Source organism: Pocillopora damicornis, chromosome 6, assembly GCF_964200805.1.
Source record: "Pocillopora damicornis chromosome 6, jaPocDami1.2, whole genome shotgun sequence".
In the NCBI taxonomy this organism is placed as follows: Eukaryota; Metazoa; Cnidaria; class Anthozoa; order Scleractinia; family Pocilloporidae; genus Pocillopora; species Pocillopora damicornis.
The window spans coordinates 7,370,597-7,393,604 of NC_142675.1; the positions used below are offsets into that span (position 1 = coordinate 7,370,597).

General features: G+C 38.0%; 1 pseudogene; it reads left to right on the top strand.

Moving 5' to 3' along the window:
* Positions 1-11,782: 11,782 nt before the first annotated feature.
* Positions 11,783-15,635, top strand: LOC149043709 (uncharacterized; annotated as a pseudogene).
* The last annotated feature ends 7,373 nt before the right edge of the window (positions 15,636-23,008 follow it).

Genomic DNA, 23,008 nt, shown 5'->3' on the forward strand with positions numbered 1-23,008 from the left:
CAATTAAAGTCAGAAACAAGAGCCAATGGAATTATTGAGTTATTAAATTTTTTCACTTTTTGGTAATCCGTTTTAACTCTCAATTTTTCTTCAAATTAAAGCCACCTGAAGTCAATATCATATCTGATCGTCAAAACGGCAAAAACTTGAATCACATAAGCAACGGTTAAGTTACGTTCGAAGCTGAATGAAAATTCAAGGCAAGCAATTTATTCAGCTGTACACAATAGGCAAGCAAAAAATTTTGTGAACAGGTTGATTAAGTGTCTTGTTTAACTGGAACGAAGCAAAGCTTGTGATTGAGGATAGCTTTCGTTTCAATATCCTGACCTCAATTTCTCGCTTCGAGTGTACGAGTTAAGGGTTATATTCCTACTGAGACAAACATTTGGTTAAACCAGTAAAGAGAGTTATACCCTAATGTTCAAATGTTTTGCTGCGTGATAGCGAACGGAGAAACCAGTATTATGGCTACTCAAACAGATCCGCAGTCGAAGTTGAGTTTTTGTAATGAAAGATCCTGTTAGAGCGTTGATATTTCAACATTATTCCGTAATTCCTATGATGAAATTTTTAAGGTAACCGGCTGTTTTTTTGTTGCGGCAACGTTATACCTTTTCTTGACCATAAAGCGTTGATATGAAGCTAGTGAAAACGCTGTAAGTAAAACTTCAAATATAAGTACCATTCAATGAAGTTACATTGAACTTTTTTAATTTTACTTTTTGTTACCGATATGACGTTGACTATCATTTGCTTTAATTAATTTCCAATGTACCAAAAGAAGTGATTGCTTCCAGCCAAAAGTAGACTCAGCTGAGCAACACTTAGATAAATCATTTCCATATCAGGTTGTATATCAGATGATAACCGAAATTCAGAGAACTAATAAGAACACTAGAAATATGAAATGTCATGATTTTGAAATTTAATTGAAATAGATGGTTAGTGAGTGCGTACGTCTCTAATTCAGTTGGGACTCAAACCTACCACCTTCCGTTCAGTACTTCGGACACTCTAACGCTTACATACAGTAGACTTGTGGCAAGCTAGCTCGATTACCTATGTCCTTGGAGATAGACTTCCTGCATATTGCGAGCATTTGATCATTGATATGTGATTCTTACTCGCAATGCTGCATTGTAAAAAGTACGCCTACGACTGGGCCACAAAACAGCAAGCACCTCAGGGCTGCGGCTCAATAGCATTTAAAGCGGTATTGTTGCTAAAATGTCGAGATATCCACTCTGACGTTTGGGAAGCCATTGATGATCAGCTGCTGCCCCTAGGCATCGATGAAAAAGTCAAAAAACAATTTTTTCAGTTTATTCGTGAAAATCAGTCCAGCATTTTATTGATATTGGATGGATTGGATGAGTTACCATCCGGGAAATTGTCGATGTTTTCCAAATTAATTGAAGGAAGAGAACTCCTCAGATGCCACATAGTTGCAACAGCAAGACAAGAAGCTGGAAAAGAGGTGAGAAAATGTTGTGACGCGCTGCTTCAGATCGAAGGATTCACTGAAAAGCATGTGATAGAATTTGTCACCAAGTACTTTAAAGAAAGGACGGATTTAGCCACCAAGCTCTCGCAACGGATGTCGCGAGATAAAAACCTGACAGAAATAGCGGCCAATCCTCTAAACACAGCACTTCTTTGCCTTTTATGCGAAGAGTTTGAGGGCACACTCCCCGAAAGCAGAGCTCAACTGTACTTGGATATGGTTGAATGTGTTTTGAGAAGATATAGAAAAAAGAAGGGACTACTCGAAAAGATCGAAGACCTGACAAACCATTACAAACCGCAATTGAATCACCTTGGAAAGGTAGCGTTGAATGGTTTACTTGACGATAAGCTGGATTTAAATGAAAGTGAATTGAGTATCCATGCAAAAGACCTGACTGAATTTGGGTTTCTGTCAGTGCAGCCTGGTGGCAGCAAACTGAGACAAACACTACATTATGCCTTCTTACATAAAAGTTTTCAAGAATTCTTTGCAGCATTCTTCATTTGTTCTCAGATTCAAAGCAAGGAAATGAAACCTGAAGAACTAGTTTCCGATCCAAATTATTTCGTTAAACTTAAACAAATACTTTTGTTTTCGTGTGGAATTTTGGCCATGAAATGCGATGAACAGGTTGTGGCTCTTGTAAAGAGTTTAACAAATGAAGTCAACAAAAATAAAGGCCGTGGTGCAAAAATTGTATTGGAGGCCATCAACGAATGCAAAAGAGAAAAAAGTGATTTTCACTCTTATTTATCGAAGTCGTTTGGAACTGGTTTGAATCTAACCAATTTGTATTTGTCTGAGAATCGTATTAGTGATGCGGGTGTTACATGTATTGCTGAGGCAATCAAAGTGAACAAGACGCTAACCAATTTGGATTTGTGTGGCAATGGTATTAGTGATGCGGGTGCTACATGTATTGCTGAGGCAATCAAAGTGAACAAGACGCTAACCAATTTGGATTTGTGTAGGAATCGTATTAGTGCTGCGGATGCTACATGTATTGCTGAGGCAATGAAAGTGAACAAGACGCTAACCAATTTGTATTTGTCTGACAATGGTATTTGTGATGCGGGTGCTACATGTATTGCTGAGGCAATGAAAGTGAACAAGACGCTAACCAATTTGGATTTGTGTAGGAATGGTATTAGTGATGCGGGTGCTAGATGTATTGCTGAGGCAATAAAAGCGAACAAGACGCTAACCAATTTGTATTTGTCTTAGAATGGAATGTCTTGCTGAGGCAATTAAAGCAGGGTTTAAACAACTTTCAAGTAGAAGGGCACTGCCTTTAAAGTAGGCAGGTACCTTGGAAAATTGAGGGCCGAAGGCCCGAACCTCTAGGGGGGTCCGGGGGCATGCTCCCCCGGGAAATTTTTAAAAGAAAAGTCTCCCAGAAACGGATTTTCCTGCAATCTGGAGAAGAAATCTTCTTGCAATTATGCATACTTAATCTTTTATAATAAAAAAGAATGGTACTCTGGGAGAATTTGTTTATTTCACTGTTGTTTTCGGAGCCTCTTTTTATCCCACAGTTACAAGTTAAAGGCCCATTTCCAACCTTGATGCAACTCGCGCTGCGACCCAATTTCCTGTAACACGAAATTCCCAGATCACTGAAACCCTTCTAAAATCGTCTTTCTCAAGAGCCATCCTGAACATATTGTCAACAGTTTTACGGTAAATACATTCGCCGTTCGTTATTTCACTGTTTCCTTACAGTATTTTGAATTTTGTCTTGAAGAATCCTAAGAAAAAAATTTTTAAGTGTCACGCCTGGAGCTCTTCGTACTCTGTGAAGAGTTGGCGAAAAGGACAATATTCAAATTTTTTCACTTTCTAGAAGCGCTTGAGGATTCTAAATGAAGACAAAATACTTCCTATAGAAACTGGTATTTTTCAAAGAGAAATATGGAAAAATATCAGACTGCCGGACGTTTAGTTATTTGATGACCGTGTCCGGTAGTGTCCGGTGAAAATTTTCTTAGTGTCACGCTTGGATCTCTTCGTACTCTGTGTACAAGGTCAGCGAAACGGAGAAAGTTGGCATTTTTTCACTTTTTAGAAGCGCTTGAGGATTGTAAATGAAGGTAGAATATTTTCTAGTGAAAAATTAGTATATTTCAAAGAGAAATATGGAGTTGTTTAAGGACCGTGTCCAGCCGTGTCATTGAAATTTTAAGCGCTTGGATGGCTTCGTACTCTGTATACAGGGTTAGCGAGAAACATCAAGTTCAAAATTTTAGGCTGCCTGGAGGCGCTTGAGGATTGTACATAAAGGTAGAACATTTTCATATAAATATTTTTTGGATTTCGAAGAGAAATATGCAAAAATATCGCACTGCCGGACGTTTAATTATTTTAAGTGTAGTCACTTCATTGCAGGAACTCGAATGTCAGCGACACTGACAGTTTGCGTTACAATTCTTATTTGCTGCTTTGCATGGACAACAACCCCGACCACTCTTCCGAGCGCAAGTTCCTCTCCACGGGCAGGAAACTTCAACTGACCCTTGGTCCTATTTAACAAGGATGGCAAACTTCAATTTAAAAAAATTGATGAATGAATGAAAACGTGGTGGATCAACATTTTCACCTTCTTCGAAATGCCCGCAAGGATTTTCGCGTTTCTCTTTAGCAACAACCGATCCATAAGTGTTTACTGCCTCGGAATCTACTAAATCAATAGATTCATCCAATTCCATACCGGATTAAAACGTATAGAACTGTTTTAAACAGAATTATTTTGATAAGCTCTTCAAATTCATCGGAGAAAAGGCAGAAGGTATTTTGAGACCTGACAAGGTAAAAGTAACTGACCAATCAGAGGCGCTATTTAAACAAAAGCGGTGGTTCAAAACGAAAACAAACGAACGCGTTGGCTCAAGGTTGATAATGGGCCTTTAACTTCAGCTTATAAAGTGATAAAGTGTGAAACTGACACTTTTTGTAGTTTATGAAAACTCAAAGTCAGCCACAATCAGAATCTTCGGCATCCAAATCTGGCAACTCCAAGGCTTTGGAGATTTCCTCTACCTCTTCCTCAACAGAATAGAATAACTGGGCGTCATCACCAGTTGCCTGTACACCAACATCATGTACAATTACCACAGGAACATCCTCATTTGCAGATCCTGGACCTGGTGGTGGTGCTGTGTTGAAAACCTTTGGAGGGCGCTTGCGACGAGGTTTAGCTGCTAACCAGAACGAAACAGCCGAATTAAGATCAAGTCTCTGTAAGAATCAAACATCTTAGGGAATGAAAATTTTCGACCCTGCCTTCAAATTTTGCATGCAGTTAGGCGCTCAGGGGGATGCACAAAAATGCCCTTTTTAAAGGTCGCAGCACTCTTGTTGCCATGGTAACAGCGGCTGCCTGTTCGAGGCCAAGGGCCTCGTTTTTACACAAAAACGTCGCAAAAAAGAGTGAAATTTCTATTTCTATCTCAAGCTAAATAAAACATCACAAATTGGCACTTCTATCATACATAGTAACATCACTCGTCTCTACATTGATTTATTCAATTTTCCCTGGGAGAGAATGTGAACACACCAATAGATTATTCATCTCGGTACAGTTTCGGTCATTTTTGTTGTCGGGTAAAACAGGGAAAACGTTTATCTGAATATCTCCAAAAGTGCACCGATTCTGCAACTGAAACTACCCACCTAGCTGGTTATAATATTAGTTAGTTATGAAATATGTAAAAATCTCTGCAGGCCTGCCTCTACTTTTTATGGAGGAAATTCGCGAACGAAGCTCAAAATCAGATATTGCATAATTTGGCGATGTTTACATCTAATGTTCTCAACAATAAATGTTTCAGAAAAATGAAACATTCAAGGCTTTGAAAGAATGTTATCTTATGAACAATATCCCGAAGAGAAATCTCACCTCTAGTAGTCATCTTTAAAAAAAATTGATCAACCTTCATGGAGGACTACTCGACGTAGCAACAAACATATACCTCAAATCGTGTGCATATCATCCAGATTCCGAATGCTGCACCTTCTTTTATGGGAATTTGAGCGATCTGAAGTCCTCTGAAGATACAATGTTATACTTGTATGTCATTTAAGACATGTTGAAGTCGGCTGATCTACACGAAACTATCCTCACACCGGTCATTTGTCATTAACATGTACGTTGTCACGATGGCGTGAATCCGTATTTCTCCATGAAGTTTCCATCGGTCGCCCCATAGAAGACGAGAAATGGACATTTTTCGAAATATCAGCAGATTTCCGCGCATTCTAGGTGAAAACAACCAAAAAGAAGAAAAAAACCTCGATTGAACGCTCGTAAACACTGAGAGGGCAGAAATCGCAACTTGTCAGCGGCAGTGGTACATGTAAAACCCAGTCGCCACAATAGCAATTTGTACGACTTGCACGAAAATCATCACCAAGTGGAGATTTTGAATTACTCAGTATCCCTGCTGTACAACAAACGGAACAGGGATTTTATCACAATCAATTTCCAAAAATTTAGCTTTTTTCAGGGAGTCTTTCACGTGCTCGAACGTTATATTGGCTTTGAGCCTTGAGATTTATTTTCCTTGACAATAAAATGCTATAGAAAGTGCTTACAAAATTAACAAGGAACTATTTTTAGTGTCGGTTGGACCGAGAAATACAGATTTGAAATAGTTAATGCTGTCACTGATGAACCAAAGGGCACAATCTTCTCAGTTATTAGCTCGATAATCTCTACAGACCAACGTTATTGGACCGAACGATCTCCTGTTTCTTCCTGGTGAGCCGGCCACCTTAGGGGAAAATTAAAGAGAGCTTTGACTCTTCTTTTTCCTGAAGGACATGAAGCAATCCAGATTACATATTAACCATGGGAAAATTCTTTCAAGTGACAAGTTGCGATTTGCGTGTGGATAATAAGTTGTTTGAAAGGTGGAATTATGACATTATGATTCCATTAAATCTTTTATTTCGAACTTTGTTATGGAAGGAAATATCGATTGACTCGATTGCACTGCGGCGGTGATAAGTCTCTCCTCGTCATATCTTATGGAAATGTTCTAACAGTTTTCCGACAGTTTTCAGATGATTCGAAATATCTTAGTTCCTGTCACAAGGAAGTGATAACTGCCCGAATCTGCTCTTTGAAAGGAGATGCCCATGTCGTTCAAATTGCGATTGCAACTGGGTTTTACATGTGGTACTGCCGCTGACAGTTACGATTTATACTCTCAGATTTTCAGTGTTTACTAGCGTTCATTCGAAGTTTTTTTTTTGGGGGTTGTTTTGTTTTTACTTCAGAAAGCGGAAATCTGCTAAAATATATGAAAAATATCCATTTCTCGTCCTCTTTGGAGCGACCGATAGAAACTTCACGGAGAAATACAGCATCATGATAACGTACATGTTTATGAAAAATGACCGGTGTGAGGGTAGTTTCGTGTAGATCCGCCGACTTCAACATGTTTTAAATGACATACAAGTAGAACAGTGCACCTTCAGAGGAGCTTTGTCAACAGATTGAAACAAAATTGTTTGAACAAATTTTATAAGGAACTCTGTGAAAGATAGAGCTGATAAAGTCTTTTCACTTTCATCAGAAATAGAGACAACGGATTTGAAACGTAAACCGACATCCTCGAAGTCATTTAAAAATACTTTAAAAAATTAATAGATTCTAAAATAGAACAGGACCCAGTTGTTCAAAGGGCGGATAACGCTATCCAATGAATACATCGCTATCCAGCGGATGTGTTAACAAAGAATACTGTACCATCCATCGGATGGAGATTTATGCAGTGGTTATCGTTATCGAACAATGAGGACCAGGTGGACGACTGTTAGTTAGTGGAGTGATCTAAACAACGGGTAGTATTCACAGTTAACGATTTGGAGCACAACTCAGTAAGTGTTTTTTTTTTCGTTGGGTTTTTAATTTCTAACAGCAAAAACATGTAAAGGAAACGAAACATCGCAAAATCTTAATGTTTCCTCAACAAAGCCATAATAGTGGGATTGGGAAGGACAGGAAATTGACTGCTGCTAAAGCAACGCTGCTATGCTCCCTCACTTCCCGTACAACCCCTCCCCTCCCCTCCCCTCCCCTCCCCTCCCCTCCCCTCCCCTCCCACCCCCCATCCACTCCTTATCCTACAAGAGCCATGATCCCTCCGTTAATTGCCTGACCACACGGGCTCCAAGGGGAGGAAAACTTGAAAACTCCATCAGTAAGTTTAATAAGAGCTTGGCGGAAGAAACAGAAAACTAGTTTTCCCCTCCCCTCCCTTCTAACCCCCCCTCCCCCTCCCCCTCCCATCTCATTTGTTTTTGTTGTCAAAGCCCATTTCCAGTCTTTCCTGGAAGTGGCTTCTGATGTTTGACACCAACATATCCTCCTGGGAAGAGAAATAAAAGGAGGAAACAATTCTGAGAGCAAAAGGTAGTATTTCTCATATACCAATGTCATATGTATTGCGCTGAACTGATTTAAGAACCCTGATGGCTTTTCCTTCTTTTGAAAGTCGTTTTAATCCACGCACCCTATAATGGAATTACAATCAAGCCGTTTGCAGTAAGCTGTGTAACTTTTTCGAAACTTCGTTTTCAAAGATGAGATTTCTGTTGAAATATCTGCTCCATTCCAATAGAGGAAATGTACCACGCTATTATTATTACAGTTTTGTTACCGAGGCGACTCCATTGACATGCGATATTAAGGAAACAGGATGGAAGAAGTTTGCTTGGATGCTGAGGAATTGGTCGAGATAATGCTAAAATACCTGTGGTAAAAGACGAAAGAAGCCAGTTATACAGTTTAATAAAGAGAATAGTGTATTAAATTAGGATATGTAGGAAAGCGGTTTTTTAATAAATTCGGCGAATGGATAACAAACTTCGGTGTCAAAGTGAATGTCAACCCATCTTGCTCCCACAGTCATGAAAAGAGTTTTAGAGACCAAACATTTATTTACCACCGGGGGATGGGAGATTCCCCTTCCTTTTTTTCTTTGATGGGGGGGGGGGGTCACATGGTTTTAAGGAAGGGAGGATGATCAGTCGTCTCTAACAGAGTGTAAGGGAGTACTATAGAAGATTGACCACCAATTCACTGTCAATGAGGGGGAATCATAAATTTTATCATGGCGTAACTAACCCCCCTCCCCCCCTATAGGCGATAAATAATGAGCGACCCCTAACAACATGAAGCGAGTCTTTCTGAGCGTTTGACTCGAGATTATATTCAGATTTTATTACTATTGAGTTTGCACCGATAAATTGCAAGTCATTGGAATACGGTCAATAATTCTTCAGTATAGCTTTATAAAGTATATATCTGGTAAATTTTATGCTTTTCCTTTGTAGCTTCAGCTGAATACATTTGAATACAACCATCTCGTAATTGAAAATTAGGTGCAGAGTTTCTTTGTTTAATACCCGCAAGATTATCCGACGCTCTCTTTATGTGTTAATTGCGTACAATATTCTGATCAGGTCCATCTATGTCAGTCCCTCTGGCCCAGTCTTTGGATGGGTCGACGATGGAGACGTCAAAGGAACAGACTAAGAGGCTTGGTTTACAGTTTAGCTCTACTAATCAGATTCCAACAATTATTCATGAGAAGGAGGAAAGTTTTGATTGGGATTAAGTCGCAACTACGAGCGTGGAACGTTAGAGTTTCAAAGGGGTAGTGGGTGGGAGAGGCGGATTTCTGCCACTAAAAACTTTGAAAATATAAGAAGACGAACGCATCATTCGTAGTTTTGGCAGAAAAACGCTATCTGACGCTGATACGCCCAAATATACAAAAAAAAAAAACCACGAAGGATTATGTTACTACTATAGAAGGGAAAAAATTATCTTTCTTTGCCAGAGGAAAGGTGCAAAATAAAGAGATCACTAGGCGAAAACGGAAAGTCTTTAACTGCAATGTGAGATGCGGAAAATCTGCCGTGCGTGTCTTGTTTCAATCTTAAGATGCGTGACCTGTAGCGAGAGGTGATATGAAAGCAATCACGCGATGTTGTTTGGAAGCAACTTTAACGGCAACTCGTCTGCAGCTGAAAGAGAAAAAAAGTTACTTATTGTTTAGGTGAATCTTGAAAAAGTCCTGTAATAAACTTTTTTGAAACGATGCTTTTGAGTTTGTGCTGCCCTACTGAACTGTTCGCTTGAGAGAAGGCTAAAGAGCTAGAGAACTTGCTCCTGGTAGGGTAGGATTGTTTATAGTGTTTGCTACATTCAGTGCAGGTGCTTGACCTTGTTAATTACCGAATCGCTTTTAGTCGCTTATCTTGTTCTCTAGCGCGTAAACCCCGCAAATTTGCTTAGTTATTGTTTCACTGTTTTAAATAGTTTCATTATAATTTGTTTTTAGCCCGCTTTTGCATTTGCTTTTCCGTGGTTAGGAATCAGGGACATTCGGTCTTTTGTTTACTTGCATTTCTTTCTCATTTTATTTTCATCTGATGTTATTATAATTGGACACGCGCCTTTGTTCAAAAACGTGCTCGCTTCATTCGTTTTTGTTTGCACAATATTCGCACAGTTCGTCATAATTTCAATCAGTTTATTGCAAACCAACCTCTGTTCCTTTTATTACTCTTGTTGTTGGACTATATTTTACTTAGTTTTATTCTCACGTTTCGTTCGTTTGTGTTGCTCCAATTATAGTTTTTATTTCATATTTTGCCATCTAAGTTAGAACAATAATTGTTCCCCAATAAGTGCTTTTCCGTTCCATTTGATTTTCTAAGATTCTCTCTAACCTTGCTTACTTGCATGTAGAATTCTCCTGTTGTTCAGTTGTAGTCGTCATACACGGTTTTACCGCAGCATTTTTCATCGTTTTTAGTCGTTCATTTTACGATTTTTATTCGAAGATTGCTGATCCTTTTATTTTCATTCATTATTAAAGTCGGCTTTTCTTGTCAGTAAAGGGCTGTTGTGTTTAAACGATAAACAGATTAATACATGGTTGCTTGGTTGAATTTCTCTTCTCGTGTTCAACTCGACATCTCACTCGTTCGCAGCACTATCTACGCGCGCCTTTAAAATAAGAGAGATGGTAAGTTTTAAGCTCAGTAAAGAAATGGAGAAAGATGTTTTCCGTCTTGTCACAAACGTGGGACAAAAAGAAAATCTTCCTCTATTTCTTTGCCAAGCTCAAAACTTTACCATCTCTCTTAGTCTATTTACAAACATGACGTTATTGACATCGCTGATCCCAGCCGCGTGCAGGACGCGTGTCATATGAACTTCGCAATAGACTTCGCTCACCATAGAGTCTCTATGGCTCAGAGGTAGAGCATCGGAGCGCGGCTTCCGCAGGTTTGAAATTCGATTCCGTGTGGGGACTCAGATTTTCCTCTTTGTCCCGTGCTCGTGAAAAGACGGAAAACATCTTTCTCTGTTGACAGGATACCTCGCTAAATAAGAAGTTCAGCTATTTTTCAAAAGTGTTAACTTTACATATATCCTTTATTGCTTTAATAAACAATGGGTGGATACAAACTTATTAAAAACTCAAAAATATAAAAATCGAGAGTAGAGTTGCGTAGCTTTTCATTTTCCGGGAAAAAATACTGAATCTAGATTGCAAAATTCAAGTGAAAAGCAAGCCAACTGTCATTAACGCGTTGAACAACTGGAAGTCAAGATACTTTTTTATCGTCACACAACAAATTAGCAAACGTAAATATAATTTTTCTTGATGCCTCTCTCGGTGTCACCGATCTCTATTCCCGGTTAATATAGCGGTAAAAAATTTTTTTTACAGTCAAAGCGTTTGGAAAATTCCTTAACTTTTTTAATTAGCGAAGTATAACTTGGTGACATTTTGGTTTTACAACACGATTCTTTTCTGCAACTGCAAATGATTTGTCTCCATATAAATAGTTAAAACTTGTTTCTCCGCTGATCACTCACATTTTGGACTATTTTTATTTCCCGGCTCGTCGCCCGTGACATATGAGTGTATGAGTGAACTTTGTTTAAAACCGCATGGCCACAGCTACGAGGCTGTTGTCCAGAGGGGCCCTGTATCCGCCTAAAATCATTACGATATTATAATCAATTACGATAAACACTCGTAGTTTAAAAACTTATGGTCTAAGAAAAACTGAAAAAAAAAACCTGCAATATCACATGTAGTAACTCCCACTCCCAACCGCATCGTCTGGAAACAAAGCTTCAAAAGCCGTTAGAAATTTCCTGTAGATCGATTTAAAAGTTCGGACAAATCAAGGAATTTGAAGAGCAATAATTCGCTCGTTCATGCAATGCACAGTTAAGTAGACATGTGTCACAACAAGGTGAGCAATTCAGAAAACGCTTGCAGTATCGGCACTTTTCCTTCGTTGTTTTGGTAGCCATTTTGGAAATGTAGCCGGGCATCTTTATGGTAGGTAGCTCATGTGTGATCTATTATAGAGTAGTGTATACGCAAGTACGTTGGTAATAAAATGAGCCGTCCACTGTTTACAACGCTGGAAAGTATTGTTGGACGATTACCGCTTGCTGACAAGACTCTCCAATTGATTTATTTTTTAAACGGGTTTATATGTCCGGGTTATATTTCCTTAAGATTATGCCCGAAAAGAGATTATTTAATGCAACATAATCTACACCATCTTTGCTTATTACCGATCGCGCCTGTTGTTTTTGCAACCTAACACCTTTGAGCATGCTCAGTGTCACCGATCGGCTTCATATTTAAGAATAAGGTCGACTTTCACGGTTGTCCTTCGCGAAAAAAGGATACTGTTAACGCCTAGTTACAGCGCAACCACCATAAACTATGTATCAGTGGCAAAGTTATGAAATGCGCTATCAGGAAAAAAACATTCCTTTTAGCTTGATCTAATCGTAAACCGACTGAGGTGCAAAAATTCCAATTAGACGATGTTTCTTTGAGAAAATCGGGTATCAACACAGACCGCACAATTAAATTTCTGTACAATTCCAATCCTGAGGGGTTGCTCTTCAAAATCGTGCGGGGGTTTTTGATATTGCTATTTGTTGCTTTGCAATTTTTCTGTCTAGTTTGCTTATCAAAATTTTACCAATTTCGAAAAACGGAATTCCCTCACAGAGTTTTTTTTATGGATTGTTATCTTGGGAGTCTTCCGACCAAATTTCAAGGCAATTCGTAAATTTCATACCCTATTAATTTCTATAAAGAAGGCACGTTTGCTGAAAAACGAGGTGGGCTTTTTGCATCCAAAGTTTTGGAGGGGTAACCACATGTGGATAAATGTCAGTATCTGAGCAAATACTTACCTACCCCTTCCCCTAAGAGAACGTTGACCATAACTTGTCATCAGTTGACTTTTGTTGGGTCATTGGAGGGGTAGGTGCTCAGTTGTTCACATAATTTCCTGATTATACCCAAGCAATAATAATGTAAGCAGCAGAAATAGAACTAGTGCATGTCAAATAATATGGTTCTCGATTATACTAAAAAAAAAAAAAAAAAAAGAAAGAATAACTGACTGATGAAATTATACGTAGCTCTCGTTCACCTTCGTCCCTAGCGGCACAACACAACGTCAGTCGTGTTTGCCTAATTTTAACTACGGTTCTTCCAATACGTGATAGTGAAAAAGTTTTTACTACTGGCTGGAGGTACAGCTGGCATATTTTGTCGACTTTGCCCATATTACTTTTCCGCATTCTAAACGAGTCGAACGCTCCTGGAATTACTATTTTCGTGAATAAATTTACATTTTCTCTTTTTTTATTTAGTCTTGTACCTCTAGCTGGTAAGAATTAGAAATCAGTTTAAGAAAACAATTTTGCCATGCAATCATCATTTAGTAGAAAGCAAGGTGGTTATTACTCCTTAGAAAGCAGAAATGTACGTCTTCTGTGTCCTCTACTTCATTCTATTTGTATAAACAAACACACCCTGCACAACTATTTTCCCAGCTTTGGTCCTATTTTTTTTTTTTTAATTTTTCAACTATTTACTTTCTGGCCTCAGGGCAGGCTAAGGTCACAGAAAACTGGCTTCTACAGGCTCATGGAATAACATATCTTCAAACATTACAATCACGTGTTTGTTACCAAAGCATTTTTTTCTTCGTTGCTTATCAGCTGCATACCTGTCAGAGCCCTGATTGAAATCATTCTCCCTTTTTCCAGTGATAATAAAAAGAACTTAATCATATGTGATCCTTGGTGGAGACTTTGAAGTCTGGGGATCATTAAAAAATACTTTTTTCCCTTTTATTTCCACATTCTCTCTAACAAATCAGTGGGGCATTAAAGAGACATTCATTCATTCAGTCATTCATTTATCAATTTTGTCTGGTGGTCAGTCAGTCAGTTAGTCAATAATATAAGTCTGTGCGAGAGGCATGTGCTGCAGGTATTGACTTTTGGGTCATATCTGAAAAAGGGTATTGACAACCACATACAAACCCCTCCTTTTTCAGGTTAGCCACCACATTTTAGCTATTGAAGTTCTGCAATGGTTTTATTTTTTGTTCCTTTCTATCTTTTCCAATTTTTGCAAAAAAATAAAAGAAAAAAAACAAGGTAAGTGAATTACGCACCTGTGTTGGAAACTGTACGATGCGTTAATTATTCTTAATTTAATTGACATTTGTAAGAGATTTCCTATATCTATACATAACTAAACGGACATGTATGCAGCACGTGTTTTATCGCGCCATATATGGCACTGTTCCAAAGCGTAGTCGTAAAATCGTTAAATCAAGTGAATAAACAGTGACTTAATAAGGAAGCGTGGTACAGCTTTTTCACGTTTTTGACACACCTGTCTTTCAAAAATCAAAATAAAGAGTAGATTTAATTTGCGATTTTTATGGAATGTTTTTTAATCCCTTGGTCTCCCCATGACCACTACACCCCTGCATCCCTCCATTTAACATTCCCCCTCGTAACCAGAGTTCATCTAAGGCGCCCCTCTGACTTTAGACTTACCTTTGCCAACACCGTAACAGTAATACATAACAAAGCTAGTTGTTGTTACCACTTCGTGTTCGTGCAGTAGCTTCTCGGCTGATTTTAGGGACTTTAAGATGCAGTCTCTACTACGGCGACCGGAAGTCTATACTTAAAACCCATCGAACTGCGCATGTCTTAGGCGGGAATTCGCGCCGTAATCTTGCCATCTGCTTCGGCAAAATCGCTTCGTTCCCGTAGTGGCCAGTACGTCAGAATTTGCCATAATATTTTTTCTGAAGTCTTAATTATTTGAATTTTTTTTACATGTGATTGAATTACTTACGTTTCTTTACGAGTTGATAAATAATAGCTGAACGAAATTTGGTCAAAATTTATCTGTAGAAAAAAGATGTCAAAACCAGGGACAGTTCTTCAGTTTGCTTTTCCGGCACTAAGTTGGTGGGTACTGATAACAAGTTATTAGAAAGTTCATTTATTTCTGTTAATTTTGATTTTTACAACAGGCCAATTTAGTGGACAACAGCGCACCACGTGTTGTTGTGCAAAGAAATTTTGGTACAAGAGTTTTACAAGTTCAGGAAAGGAAGCAATGAAAGAGGAAGAATTTGGATGCAAATTTCCGAAAACCTCAACAGTGTGACTGCAGTCAAATTCAAAGTAAATCAATGGACGGTGAGAGAGAGATTTGACTTGCTACTCGGGAGATGTCGACAGCAAAGTAGCGAAGAAGCAAAAGCAAGTGGTACATCTCCCGAACCAACAGAGTTCAGCGTACTGTTAGAAGAAATTTCCGAGAGAGAAATTAGTAGAATCAATGAGAGAATCGTTTAGCAGCAAGAGCGTAGAAACAGATCGCACAAAAACCGAGATGCGTTCCCAAGCCTTGGAAAGACTTGATGAAACTAAAAAAAGGCCAATGAAGACTGTGAAAGAAAAGCGAAAAGGCAGCAAAGAAGCGGAGCTGATGTTACCGAATTTCCACGGGAAAAGTCAGAAAAGGAGCCTAAGATCCGTGAAGAGGAGCTTGCCTTGTAAGCAAGAGAAGTTGAAAACGAAAAAGAGAAGCAAGCGCAAATGTTTAAAACCCAGGAGGCTATGATTGCAAACATGGCTTAACGAAAAGATCAGATGCAAACACTTCAAATGGCTTTTTTGCAGAAACAACAACAACAAACACAGGCTATGATGGTGTTGTTAGAAAGACTTGCGAAAAAGTAATTACTAACTAGTTCCCCGACAGAGATGACATTGCACTGATTTACTCTTCCTTGTAAAGTTATTGCAGCTTCACGTCAATGATTTTGTTTGTTAAATGTCATTTTGCATTTTCTGTTTTTTTAAAGTAGGAGTAAATTCTGTTGGGTTCTGCAAATATGATTTCCACCCATTTTGCTGGAAATTTGTTCAGTGGTTTACATCATTCAAGATATATCTTAAATGAATAAATTATTTTAGTGCTCACAATTATACTTTCTTTGTATTCAGTTTTAAAAAAAGGCATAGTATTATGCAAAGTAAGAAAAAAGGTTCGGGAGGGTTTACACCGGAAGAACTTAGAAGTGTTATTTTCATACAGGCAAGTGAGGCTGTTCCTTAAAAGTGCGCAAACGATATTGTTAGATGTTCTTTTTGACACTCGTTCTGTTGACTATTTCTTTATTCTCTCCTTTTTCTACACAAGTTACTATAACGGGAACTAGCTCAGATCTCTCAAGAAAAAGTGTGGGTCACCGCTTAAAAAAGTGACGCTTACTGAGCCATCAATCTCTAACCTTCGTCATCCTTTTATTCTTAACGAGTGAATCACTTTAAGCTATGCAGAACGGAGCTCACATACTAAGTAGGAACCTTCGGGATGTTTACGCTTTATAAAATCATTTTCTACCTTAAATTTCTGACTCTTGTGGTCAAGTTTGGTCATAACTAAACAAGATTGGTAATATAAAAATTAAAATGAACTCACTGACAGAATTAGAATCATAATTGAAAAGATATCTTAAGAGAAAATAGTCCTCGAAGACTGTTACATAACAGCAGAATAAACAGGAAATTCGGAGAAGAAAGGGCGTGCCCAAGGTACCGCCCCTAAAAGAGCTACGTGCTGTTCATATAAGTTATCTGATTATAAATTCAGTGCGGAGGATGAAAAGTACTACTTGTTTACACCCTAAGTCACCTCTAAGAAAAAGAGGTGTCGAACGTACTAGATTAGAATTCAAGAACTATTTTCTTGATCCGGAATTCGACACGGATTTTACCTAAAAAAAACTAGAAGATCAGTGATAAATTATAAGGAGGGTTATTTCCAGGAAATTCCTGTACAGGATCAATTTTTTATAGGGTAAAGTCACTCTTCTTCGTTATTAAATATCTTTCCGCAACATGATGACAATATACCAATATTTAGCCGCGAATTGTAGTTTATGTAGAAACATCTTAAAACTTGAAATAGTTTACAGTGTCTCCGAAGAGCCATTCCACAGAAGACCTAACGGAGCTCATGGCTTCGTTATATGCCTCCATCTGAGCAGTCAAAACTGCATTTCTAAATGGGCTTTGGAGGTTCACTCGCAAAGGATAAGCCGGATCACCGTATATACATAGAGGCCGTCCAGCTGGCGAAAGGGCATATCGGTTGAGATCTGCAAACAGGTTGGAGTCTGCCAACATCCAGGCATCATGTTTTCTTCCCTCTGAAAAATACAATGCAGGGACCGCACAGCAAGTTTTTTGAGTGGGGGGCTATTTTGGTTCCGTTATTTTTCTTAAATAATTTTTGTTTAATTTATTTTTGTTTTTGTAAAAAAGTGAAGGGGGGCCCTGAAGCCCCCTCAGCCCCTCCCTCTACGCGGTCCCTATAATGTTAGTTGATAAATCAGAATTAGTAAATAGGTCATAAACAAAGTTGCATTTGCTGTTGCCACTCTCTTAGAATAAATCATTTGTTGATGGTCAAATACAAAAACCATTCAAACACATGTAAGCAAACATAAAGATTGGAATGCAAACATTTTAAAGTACCCACTAACAGGTCCAAACATATTAGCAATCGTTGTAGACGATTCTTTGGTGACATTCTGGTCTAAATATAGGCCGAACAGTTCCGTCGACAAACCCTAAGCAGTTATCCAGTGGTGCTCCTTTTCAGTGAACTATAACGGCGTAGTATTTTAGATTCCTGGGTCTTAGCAGCTGATAGTTCAATTGTTGAATGCGATGACGGCGAGTTGCATAAATGTAAGTGAACACTTCATTTGTTATCATGCTGATAACAGGAACAGGCTTGGCGAACAAATGTACCATGTCGCTGTACCGACATGGACAACACGTGCGTTTTAACAGCAAACATAAAGCTTCTTCTCCATCACAAACCTTCCCATGGCTGCATCTTATATTACGGTATGTGCATTTTTTAAAATCTAAACTGTGCCAAACATGCGTCGTCGCTAAAATTTTTTGAAGTCAAATTAAGAGAACGAGTCGTACGGAAGTTCTAGGTTTTGTGATTCCGTAGCTAACGTAAAGCAACAAAAATTCGTCATCACTAATGTAATTTATCTCCTGACAAAAGCGGAGTAACTCTCTTGCTTCCTTGAAGGATGACATTTTTGCCAATAAAATGACTGCACAACAACGCACTGAGCTCTGAGCTTTTCGCCGTAGTGTCGCTGTAACTCAACGATTCGTATTTGGAGGGAAATACGCCGTACTCACCCTAGTCTATCGCGGCCAAGGTAGCCGTAGTACAGAGTCACCATACCGTGTCTAAAAGTCCCTTTTTACATCGGGCACAAAACTAAAAGTCTTAGAGATATTTTTAGGTGACATGGTTCAAAGATACACGAAGAAGTTGATATCAAGATTGAGGAAAATTACTCTTAATTAATAAAGATGTATTTAAATTGAATTTCCCGCATTTCTTGCTATGTACTGACTGAGTTTGCGCGTCTGGATTGCGTTATTATCTCACTTGTAATCAACTTGACTTCCGTTTCCGGCCTCAGGAATATGGGTATTCTTGTGCATTCCCACAGGGGATAAATCAGTGGAACCCGACCATGATTATATTTAGTAGCCCTAGGAAAAGAATCCACGGTTGATAAACAAGAAAGAGGAGTTGAAATCTATCTGTTACAAGTTATTCTTCATTTGCGTGACTTTTATCTCTGCGCGCGTGATCGATCGGTGCCTTTGTTTTCATTCGACACATTCACAAGTTTCCCGCATTGTTTAATCTGAATGGAACGTTTCTCCCGAAGAAAAGTTTCCATAATTCATGCAAATTTCCTAAGTGTTTAGCATAAATGGAGTTTTCTACCATAAATCGCACCATCCGTCATGTTGTTCAGGTAATTTGCCAACTATGATCGTGACACTCGGTCCCAGTCTCAAAACGAAGAGGGCCTTCTAGCCCATCCCTTCAAGAGACTTCCGTAAGATTTTTGCATAACCTTCCCTCATTGAAGCATCAGCCAAGGTCTGATAGGATGGTGTCTTTGCGTGATTATGAAATTTGCTTACTCTTTCTTCTGCTAGTAAAGTTTCACTGGTCAGGTGAGTGTGAAGTTATTCTTCCGTACAAGGATTTGACAATATTTTTTTACCATGTGCCATTTTAAGCTTAGACATCGAAAACGCCGACCGAACGTGATTTTCGTCAAATGATTTCCGACCTCCAAGGAGGCTTTCAACAGCTTCTGTATTTCAAAATTTAGATCTGTAGTTGGGATTTCAATCGTGTGATAAATGAGGTCTGAATAACCATGATGCGATAGGAATCAAGAGCGAAGGATTTTATGCTTCAAGTGTAACAATACCATACGTTCAGGATTTAACATAAACATTGAAACTTAGAAGTACAATATTTTTTTGATTAGTGTGAGTCATCTTTTTAGCCATGAGAAAAGTTACTGCTTTGTTAGTTGGCTTTCCATTACAAACATAATGGCTATGCAAACCCAGAAGAGAGTTGCCATCTGTACATAAACTCTCTTTCTTCCCACCCATCACTGATTATTGAGAAGAGCTGTCACCAATTTTTCCACTCATTATTGGTGCACATAATGACCTCAGCAAGGATAATTGCTGCTAGCTAAGTTGAGTGTGACTCTTCCTCCAGGCAGCAATCATGTAAAGATACTATATAATACACTTGGATGGATAATTGAGCAGTATTTACTCATACCTTCATGTGTGATTTGTTTACTAGACCAGTTTTTAGCTGAATGCACATATTATTGTGGTATCCCACACCGGTAGTTGTGAACGATTTATTTTTGTTGTATATTTAAAAACAGTAGAAGTTTTAACCAGGACCAAACTTTTTGAAATGTGTGTGAAGATATCTTTGTTTATCATATACATACCAAGATTTACTCCAAGTTAAATTATAACAAAACAAAAAAGGATTTGTAATAAACTGCACAAATTCTTATAGGTAGGATGGTTTTTCTCACAATTTAGAAATGACCATCTGACCAATCACAAGTTGAAGATGAAATTTTTGACCACTGGAAAAAATAGTGTGGGTTTTTTGCCTTTGTTTTGTGGGGGCTTGCTAAAGTTAATGAAAGTGAATATCAGCAAGGTTTGCTGGTTGCTGACAACTGTAGAATCATGAATTCAAGGTTGAAAACAAGAGGTCAGCTGCACTTCATGAAAGTTGGAGAAACTCACTCTGATTTGGTCTTGTGCAAACTTATCACAATCTTTGTCTAAACCTATGCTTTGATCAATCCCTGACATTTTTAATCTGGGGAACTTAAGTGGAATCTCCTCCAAAATGGTATAAAAGACTTAAATTCCTAGATTCTGACTCTGACAAGAAAACATTGCAATCCATGATTGCAATTTGATTTGTGCTTACGTGAATGACCAAAAATTTCTGTTTCATATTGGCACTATAATTCCCATGCTATATAAGAAAGGCTTTTCAATCAACTAATTTATTCCTTGTTTTTGACATTCCTTTGTTCTTGCAGGAATGTAAATGTCCCTCTATTTTCTGCATATGAATCACACACAGCCCACACTTCCTCAAATTTCATCATGTTTAGTTTGCTTGTATGATTTTTATCTACTTATAGTCTAGCCAAAAACTTGCTTGTTCCTCACTCTTTGTTTTATTCTTCACAACTCAAGAATTGAAATTGCACGCACTCACTAACTATGAAGCATCTATATTTCTTACATGTCCCAACCATATTTAACCATTTTTGGAACTCAGTCATACCAATTAAAGTATAATATTAAACTTGGTAATGCACTTGCTCCAAACTTACTGTTGTTGTAAATGGAAACAGATTCTTCCGAGTGAATAAACTAAAATTAATATTAAGTTTAAGATGTTACAAAGATGCTACCACTTAATAATTTGTGGTCCCAAGGTGTATGAACCAACTGGCTTCTTTCAGGCTTCTAATATGTGATTATCACAGTGGAAAAAAGCAAGAGTAAATTTGGCTTTCCAGGTTAATCAAGGATTTACCAAATCCAGTCTTTTTTTTGGCAGAAGTGCTTCACATAATAAGTACATTTCGTACCTGTCCTGCTGTCCTGCAGATAAGTAGAACATCAGAATGCTTAATGACACAAAGGTACAAAAAGTATAAAGGTACAAAAAAAGTTGAATTTTGTTTTTCACCTGTGTACAGCTTTACAGCACAGTTTCTGTGAGAAATTAAGATTTGAAAGGTTAGTTAATTTGCCATTCAATGCTATCAAAGCACACTTGGTTGCTGTTTTTGTATTTTTTGTGACAGCTTCTTCCTTTTATTGAAATTATATTTTCTTAGCTTACCACAACAGAGTGGGAAGCCATTTTGTTGTTGTGCGATGCTTTGAGCGGAGGCGAATAGCTGGTGGCTAACCACCAGTGAGCTTGGCAATTAATTTATACAAAAGCACTTAAAAATCCACCATGATTTTCCATTGTCTTCTTAAAAAAAAGATTCCATGTTGCTGTGCACCTGTTCAGTAATAGATCACATGTTATGTTAGAATATGGTAAGAATAAAAAAGTGGCACAATAAGAACACATCAGAATGCTTTGTGATACAAACTAAGGTACAAAAAAAGTTGAATTTTTATCTTTCACTTGTATAAAGCTTTGCAGTACAGTGTCAGAAAATCTGATTTTTTCTGTAAGAAATTTAAGTTTGAAAGGTTATTTAATTCACCATTCAATGCTATCAAAGTACATTTAGTAGCTGTTTTTGTTGTTTTTTGTGATGGCTGCCTCTTTTATTGAAATTATATTTTCGTAGCTTTAACCACACTGGAGAGTGGGAAGCCATTTTGTAGTTGTGGATGCTCTGAGCTGAGGGGAATAGCTGGTGCCTAACCACCAGTGAGCTTGGAAATCAATTTATACAAAAGTACTCAAACAAATCCACCATAATGTTCCATTATTTACTTGAAAAATAGCTTCCAAGTTGCTGTGCATCTGTTCAGTAATAGATGACATATGACATCAGAATTTTGTAAGAACAAAAAAGTGGCACATAAGATTCAGCTTAGCTTGTTCCAGTTGTCAGTTATTAACATGGAGCAGAATAGCAAATGGCACAACAGTAGTGGAGGAGTGAAAAAGCGAGGGAGACTACAGAACAGTTCACTATTGTGCTATCATGTTTTATTCACTGAATGCCTCGAACAAGCTGGGGGCAGTTAAGTGTGTCACTGATGTTCTTAGCACATTTTGACATTTTCTGTGAATTATAACTGTACAGAGCAACAGTAACATGGAATCTATTTGTTTTATTTAATGAAAAGACAAAAAAATGCATTTGTCCTTTAATAGATCATAATTACATGAAAGAAGCAATCAAAATGCAGGTAGAATTCAGCTTGTTATGTAAAACCTTCCTGATGGTAGAAGTGAGGTCAAAGATATTTAAAGCTAAAGGAGGGACAATACAAGTTTTGACCTTTGTTGACATCCTTTCTATGACCAAGGCTATAGAAAGTAGAAAATTGTGTTTGGTGTCTTTCTTATTTCTATTGCTATAACATTGGAATTTTTATGCCAGCTTAATATGCCAAAGTTTTCAGAAAATCTTGCACATGTGACATGATATTGATCATTGCATTGTTGTTTGTGCTGTCATTGTTGTAACTAATACCCTGTGTTATGTGATGACTTCACTCAGATAACTATACTGTTAGTATAATTGCTCACTCAGGTGATTATAGAGATGCACATGCTCTGATTGGTCAGGGATTGCATCATATCTTGCCATAATCACAGTGTGCAGGGTGATTCATAGCAAGGGTGCTAAATTTCAAAATCGCTGCCTCATCTTCTGTCAAGTGTTTGTGAGGGAGTGACAAATGCAATAGGAGAAAATTAAATTGCAAAGAGCACAAAAGATGCTAAAAGATTAGCAGAACACTTTTTGAAAGAAAGGGATAAAGTTTTTGGTATTAAAAAAAATTAACTTCTTAAAATTCCTTGCTCATCTTTATACAAGTAATCAACACAACTGTAACAAAATGTGCGCAAATTTTTTTTACCGTTTTACAGAATTTATATCAGACCTCAGAAGTACCTGAGCAATCATATTAACACAATTATTTGCTGAAGGCAACGG